This window comes from Schistocerca nitens, chromosome 3, assembly GCF_023898315.1.
Source record: "Schistocerca nitens isolate TAMUIC-IGC-003100 chromosome 3, iqSchNite1.1, whole genome shotgun sequence".
In the NCBI taxonomy this organism is placed as follows: Eukaryota; Metazoa; Arthropoda; class Insecta; order Orthoptera; family Acrididae; genus Schistocerca; species Schistocerca nitens.
In genome coordinates, this window is record NC_064616.1 from 710077466 (window position 1) to 710085540 (window position 8075).

The 8075-nt window shown below is 47.9% G+C and overlaps 1 non-coding gene across 1 annotated transcript; it reads left to right on the forward strand.

Annotated features, from left to right (window-relative positions):
• Positions 1-256: 256 nt before the first annotated feature.
• On the forward strand, positions 257-329 carry Trnaa-cgc (transfer RNA alanine (anticodon CGC)). The gene has a single exon. It is a non-coding gene; the product is annotated as a tRNA-Ala (tRNA).
• The last annotated feature ends 7746 nt before the right edge of the window (positions 330-8075 follow it).

Below are 8075 nucleotides of genomic sequence, written 5' to 3' on the forward strand. Positions count from 1 at the left end.
CAATTGAAAAGTATGAAAATCACACGACACGAAAGCGGCGGATTAGCTGCAGGAAATACAAAACTGCCAAGACACCTAAGTGAAAGTTTCATACTTTCTGCGATATGATTAGCGCTCTCGCACCTCATTTGTGTTTGTATGGACACACTTATACAGTAGATATTAAAGACAATAAAATGTGTAGGTCTATTCGATTACTAAACACACACTATTTCACTGTTTCGAAACATTACATTGCACTAATCAATTTGTACGGAGCGAGGTGGCGCAGTGGTTAGCACACTGGACTCGCATTCCGGAGGACGACGGTTCAATCCCGTCTCCGGCCATCCTGATTTAGGTTTTCCGTGATTTCCATAAATCGCTTCAGGCAAATGCCGGGATGGTTCCCTTTGAAAGGGCACGGCCGATTTCCTTCCCTCACCCGAGCTTGCGCTCCGTCTCTAATGACCTCGTTGTCGACGGGACGTTAAACACTAATCTCCTCCTCCTAATCACTTTGTATCGAAACAGTTACAGTGCGCCCATATCTCATCTCCATTTTTCAACAAAGTTATATGGCAAAGATCGCCAACATGCGATCTAAGCCTCCAAAAATTCATATGGTGGGAGCAATCTATCCAATCCACACATCTGCTTTTTTTTTTTTTTTTTTTTCTTTATTGTGATTTCATTCCCCTGCCCCATACGGGCAGGGGAGGGCTGTCAGCAGCACAATCCGCCGCTCTTCAGCCGAGTGATATGACAATTAAAACAAGAATAAAATAAGACATACATAAGGAGGTAAAAAGGGGGAACATAAAACAGAGTAAGGGGAGAAAATGGAGGTAAAAATACATTGATATGTAGACGTTCATTGGGGACAGTAAAAAAAGTCACCAGAAAGTTAAAAAACACAATTGGTGATTCTTAAAACACATGGAAGTCACTAGATGCACAGGCACAGGTTAAAAGTCGGCCACAGTATTAAAACACTCCGAAACAACACACTTAAAACCCACTCGGAGCACACACGACGAAGAATAAAACTACCAGGTGGGACCTGCCGAGGGAAAGGGCAGAGAGGATGGAAAAGGAGGGGAGAGCATGGGGCAGCTGGGGAAGCGGCGGGAGGAAGGGAGGAGGGGAACCGTGGGTTCACGAAGAGGCAGGAGACACATGGGGCGGGAGAGGAAAAGGGAAGACAGGGCAGGAGGGAGCGCAGAGACACTGAAAGAAGGCACAAGAGATGGAGGGGGAGGGGAAATCCGCTCAGAAGGAGGGAGGGGGAGGAGAGGGAGCCCTGAGGAGGAGGCAGGAAGAGGGGGTTAGAGTTGGTAGGAAGGGTAGATGTCAGGGCGAAGCTCATCATCCGGGAGCGGTAGACGGTGGAAGTTCACACATCTGCTTTTTTTTTTTTTTTTTTCCTTTATTGTATTTCAATTCCCCATCGGGGCGGGCTGGCAGCAGCATAGGCGCTGCTCTTCAGCCGAAAGACATAGAACAAAACAACAGAAGACAGTTAAAAAACAGCAAAGGAGAGAATAAGGTGAACATAGATATAAAAAAGGGGAACATCATGGAAGGCAATAGAAAAAAAAAACGGGGAGACTAAAATGGAGATAAAAAACTGTTTAAAAGTAGCACACACAAAAAGCCACACACTGCGACGGTTAAAAGAACACGAGGCACAGTATGACTGGAGCATAAAGGTAGCGACGTATGGCATAGCACATAATGTAACACTGACGGCGAACCTCAAGGCAGGACACAATTAAAATCACACCTCTTGACTCACACGAGAAACAGCACTAAACAACACTGATGTGGCACACTGATGAAGAGCAACACAGAGGATCTGCCAGGCGCTAGGAGATGAGGGAGACCTGAAGAAGGGAGGGAGGGGAAGAGATGGGGGAGGTGACCGGGGGGCGCGTGGAGGAGGGCCAGGGAGGGAGGGATGTGGGAAGGAGAGAGGCAAGTATGGGGTGCAGGGTTTCAGGGGAGGGGGGGACTGAGGAAAATCCGCTCTGGGAGAAGGAGGAAAGAGGGAAAGGGGCCCTGGGGAGTGGGGGGGGGGAACAAGGCCAGGTTATAGTTGGAAGGAAGGGTAGATGTCACGGCGAAGTTCGTCATCCGGGAGGGGGAGGCGTTGGAAATTACCCTGACGAAGGAGATGGAGGGTGTGGAGGTGGAGAGAGGGAGGGATACAGCGATAGAGGCGCGTCAACGGGCGGGGGGTGGAGAGGAAGGAGGAAACCAGAGGGTGGGGGGGATCAAGCCTGCGAACAATGTAAAGGATGCGGAGATGTTGGAGGAACAGGAGGAGGTGGGGGAAGGGGATCAGTTCATACAGGAGCCGTGTGGGGGAAGGAAGGCGGATACGGAAGGCAAGGCGGAGCGCATGGCGTTCAAGGATTTGGAGGGCCTTGTAAAAGCGGGTGGGGGCGGAGATCCAGGCAACGCTGGCATAACAGAGGATAGGACGGATGAGGGATTTGTAGGTGTGGAGGATGGTAGAAGGATGCAAGCCCCATGTCCGGCCAGACAGGAGTTTCAGAAGGCGGAGGCGGGAATGGGCTTTCTGCTGGATGGTCAGGAGATGAGGGGTCCAGGTGAGGTGGCGGTCAAGGGTGAGGCCAAGGTATTTCAGGGTGGGGGTGAGTTGGATAGGACGACCATAAAGGGTGAGGTAGAAATCATGGAGGCGGAAGGAGCGAGTGGTGCGGCCTATGATGATTGCCTGGGTTTTGGAGGGGTTGAGACGGAGGAACCACTGGTTACACCAAGTGGTGAACTGGTTAAGGTGGGTTTGGAGGGTACGTTGAGACCGTTGAAGGGTAGGATAGAGAGCCAGGAAGGCGGTGTCATCAGCATACTGGAGAAGGTGGACTGGTGGGGGTGGCTTGGGCATATCAGCTGTATACAAGAGATAGAGGAGAGGGGAGAGGACAGAACCCTGGGGGACGCCAGCCGTGGGATAAAAGATACGGGAGTTGGTGTTGTGGAGGGTGACATAGGAAGGACGGTGCGAGAGGAAGGAAGCGATCAGACGGACAAAATTGATAGGCAGGGCGTAGGTTTGGAGTTTAAAGAGGAGACCGGGATGCCATACACGGTCATAGGCATTTTGGAGGTCAAGGGAAACAAAAATGGCGGAGCGACGGGAGTTGAGCTGGAGGGACAGAAGGTGAACAAGGTTGAGGAGTTGGTCGTCAGCAGAGAAGGAGGGTCGGAAGCCACACTGGGTAAGGGGGAGGAGGTGGTGTTGAGCAAGCTGCTGATGGATACGGCGGGAGAGGATGGATTCAAAGACCTTACTGAAGACGGAGGTGAGGCAGATGGGACGATAGGAAGAGGCGGCAGAAGGGGGTTTGTTGGGTTTGAGGAATAAGAGGACGCGGGAGGTCTTCCACAGGTCAGGGTAGAAGCCAGTAGAGAGGACGACATTATAGAGATGGGCGAGGACAGTCAGGAAGGAATAGGGGCTTTCGCGAAGGTGACGGTAGGTGACACAGTCGTGACCAGGGGCCGTGTTGCGTTTGGACCGGAGGATAAGTTTAATGTCTTGTGCTGTGATGGGAGTGTTTATGTCGGAGGGGGGCAACTGCCCCAAGTACTGGAGACTAGGAGCAAGAGGAGCGACCGAGGTATCGGCACGTTCCATGACCGTGGGGAAAAGAGAATAATCAAAGTGGGGATCATCGGGGATGGAGAAGACCTCGGAAAGGTGGGAAGCGAAGTGGTTGGCCTTACTGAGGTTGTCAGGAAGTGGGCGATCGTTATGGAGAAGGGGGTGACGTGTCGTCAATTTCAAACTCCCTCTTAAGGGAACGAAATGTCTCACCACATATGAAGTCTCTTAAGGTAACACCACAGAGAAGTTGTAAATATAAGTTTTATACTACGATTCACTTCATAAATTCGGTAACGCATCTGACTTTATTACGATGGTTGACCCTCCCTGTATAGGTGGAGACTGAAATGTCGTTAAAAGAGAGCGCTGCAACGAAAGAAACGCCAAGTAAAGAATCATATCCGTGGTGCCCCAGCCTTCGCCTACATCTGCCAGGTGGCGTGGTGCCACAGCCATCGCCTACATCCGCCAGGTGGCGTGTCACTGATATCAAACTGATGGGTTGATTAATTAAATTGATCATGAGAGTCACTTTGCATGGTGAATAATTTTTCTTTTTCAGTAGTCGGATTAAACTCATGAGGAAGTTCAAATGGGAATCCCTGAAGGGGAGAAGGTGTTCTTTTTGAGGAACACTGTTAATAACCGACATTTGAACCTGACCACTAAAGGATTCTACCAACAGCAGTATACAATACACGTAAGGACCGCGCTATTAAAAACACGATCACAATGACTATGTTACCATCACCCTGCATAAAAGGCGGTCTTGGTTTTACAGGCACACACAAGAGTCACTGATAGCGTTACACTTTCTGGTAGAAATTCTGTCTGCGATTTGGATTCAAGTCCCTCCATTCAACGACATGCTTGCGTTGGATCCTATGCAGACTCTCATACCTCTTTCTAACCTATATGGTACAGTAAAACTCCAACGGGGTTTCAGACGGTCCCTCTGGATCTTGTAACTGTTCCTCAGTCTCTGCCCCAGCCTCCCTGCAGCTTCATCTATGTGATCGTCCCAATTTAAGTTGGAACTGAACGAAAGTCGGAGAGCGCTAAATCCACCATCTTCTGCAACCTGTGTAGAAATAGGTTGAGCCTAGTTAAACAACAGGCCCATCTTTTGACCACTCGGTGCAGATGGGAACAAGTGGTCGTATCGCCGTCAATGGTGTACGATGTGCAAGGTCAGCGCCAAAACGAAGCTTTCTTCTGCAACAGGAGGTCGTAGTATAAGAAGACAGTACAAACAGTTACGGTCGGGTTTTTTATTGGGAAAATTAGGAAGATTCAACATCATACAGAAACTGGGAGAAAAACGAGGATTTTCCTACTGCAATGAGATGCATTACCAAACTACATTCAGGTACTACAGTCTGAAGGAGATCTGCGTCCCTGAGGGTGCATTCATGTCTGTCACCCAAACATTATATCGTCGTTATTTTGTACCATCCACCAGAGAAAAATTACGAACTATAAAAGCTCAGCTAACTTCATCCGACAGAGAACTCGATAAGTTTTTTATCACGTCTCTCTCTTCTGGTATATCGAAAACAAATACTGTCTGCATGTCGGCACCGAGCGTTTTGTGGTGATCCTATTAGATATAGATGGTATTGATCCATTGGAGCAGGTGGCCAGTAATGGAAGTCGCTTGCACAGACCAGTGTAAAGTTTCATCGCCTGTGCTGTAGGTGGACCATATCACACGAACTATCAGTCAAAGAGGGTCCCTGTTTTGTTGCCTGATACATTGTTTTCTTTCTGCTGTAACATGCTTTGTACACTGCCATACACTTTGTTTTTTTCGCCATGACCATGAGGTCTGTATCGGGTTTCAAACTGACATTAACACGTTTTGATCCATTGTCTCTCACAGAAAACTGGACATTGCACGGGGTACATCATGTTGCTGCTGCTCCACAATGGATGACTGGAATAAAAGACAGTCAAAATGTAAGGAAACTGGTTCAAATGGCTCTAAGCACTATGGGACTTAACATCTAAGATCATCAGTCCCCTAGACTTAGAACTATTTAAACCTAAGTAACCTAAGGATATCACACACATCCATGCCCAAGGCAAGAGTCGAACCTGCGATCGTAGCATCCGCGTGGTTCTAAACTGAAACGCCTAGAACCGCTCGACCACAGTGGACGGCATAAGGAAACTGGAAGGGTTTTGCTGCAATGTGTAGCGTTTCCAAACATCTAATCTTTCACAGTGACGGGGTAGCTAATGGCTTGGTGTTCTGTTTCAACTGATCCCTCATATTGCAGTCATGTACACGATCATTTTTTCGGTGCTAGCCATCCCCAGAAGGTGTTGCCCCACCACTAAGACTCTTTCTCCATCTCAAACAAGCGATGTTAGTCAGTCATTATGTGGTAATCAACAGCGTACCAGTGGACAGATGGTATGGAAAAGACACCACCGATGTACCGTAATAAGAACCACAGTTGATAGTGTGATCAATTTTAGCAACTTTACCACTTTTTTACAACGCCGACCAATGACACAGCAGTATACATCTGAATTTTTGTATCATGACTTAACCACCCCTCCTCTACTTTGCGAATGTCATTGCGAATGTAGATAGATGACTGTGCAGTATGTCCATTCATTGTTAATTCTCGAAAGTATACACCAAAGCACGCCACACAGCAATCTACATATTTTTAGCATTTCGATCGTAGCGCGTAATTTGAGATTACGATTGCCTATCGTACCCTATGCGGACGGGAGTTACAGAGCATTCTCGCATTCTTAGGAGGAGGTTAGGGACTGAAAGATCTCCTCGCATTGTCTTTGACCAACGCTCCCTGAAACACTGTCACCGATTTACTCTGCAGCTGACCAGAAGTAGATCGCTACATTCAACATTTCGTGATGGACCAGAGTGAACCTAGTCCTTAACTGCTGTCCCGCACCCATTTAAGAGCACAAGATTTCTGAAGATGCGCAAATGTCGAGGAGGTTAGCACCCCTTGTCGGTGTAAAGTAAATATGAAAGTGTTGTGATGATACAATAGACAGTTAAGAACAAGAAACGGGTGGTTTTCATGCCTGATGGAGCTCCAGACAGACGGACTTTGAAGCATTTTATGTAAATCAACTGCACTATCAATTTTAAACTATTGTTCTATTGTCTGAGGTCAGTACCAAGAAGTTATTGGTAAGAGAGAACATAAACAATCGCACTCCTAAGGCTGCACGGTTCTGCTCTTAAAACAATCTATAATGTTAGATCGTTGCGGTTTCCGACCTATTGGTTGTGTGGAATGCAACGCTGTTACTATTCCAATGTAAGAAATATACACTAAAGCGCCAAAAAACAGGTATAGGCATGCATATTCAAATACAGAGATATGTAAACAGGCAGAATGGTGCACTGCGAGAGACAACAAGTCTGCCTGTGTGAGACAACAAGTTCAAAAGTGAGTTTGAACGTGGTGTTATAGTCGGCAAACAAGCATGGGACACAGCATCTCCGAGGTAGAGATGAGGTGGGGATTTTCCCATATGACCATTTCAAGAGTGTACTGTGAATATCAGGAATCTGATAAAACATCATATCTCCGACATCGCTGTGGCCAGAAAAAATCCTGCAAGAATGGGACCAACGATGACTGAAGTGCTACCCTTCCACAAATTGCTGCGTTTTCAGAGCTGGTCCATCAACAAGTGTCAGCGTGCAAACCACTCAATGAAACATCATCGATATGGGCTTTCGGAGCGGAAGGTCCACTCGTGTACCCTTGATGACTGGACAACACAAAGCTTTACGCCTAGCTTGGGCCCGTCAAAACCGACATTGGACTGTTGACGACTGGAAACATGTTGCCTTGTCGGACGAGTCTCGTTTCAAATTTTATCGAGCAGATGGACATGTACGGGTATGGAGGCAACCTCATGAATCCTTTGACCCTGCATGTCAGCAGGGCACTGTTCAAACTGGTGGAGGCTATGTAATGGTGTGGGGCGTGTGCAGTTGGAATGATATGGGACCCCTGATAAGTCTAGATGCGACTCTGGCAGGAGGCACTTACGTAAGCATCCTGTCTGCTTACCTGCATCCATTCATGTCCATTGTGCATTCCGACGGAATTGGGCAATTCCAACAGAACAATGCGAGACCCCGCACGTCCAGAATTGCTACAGAGTGGCTCCAGGAACACTCTTCTGAGTTTACACACTTCCGTTGCCCACCAGACTCTCCAGACATTAACATTATTGAGCATATCTGGGATGCCTTGCAATGTGCTGTTCAGAAGAGATCTCCAATCCTTCGCACTCTTACGGATTTATGGACAGCCCTGCAGTATTCAGGGTGTCCATTTCCTCCAGTACTACTTCAGGCATTAGTCGAGTCCACGCCACATCGTGTTGCAGCACCTCTGCTTGTCCGCGGGGGCCGTACACGACATTAGGCGAGTGTAGCAGATTCTTTGGCTCT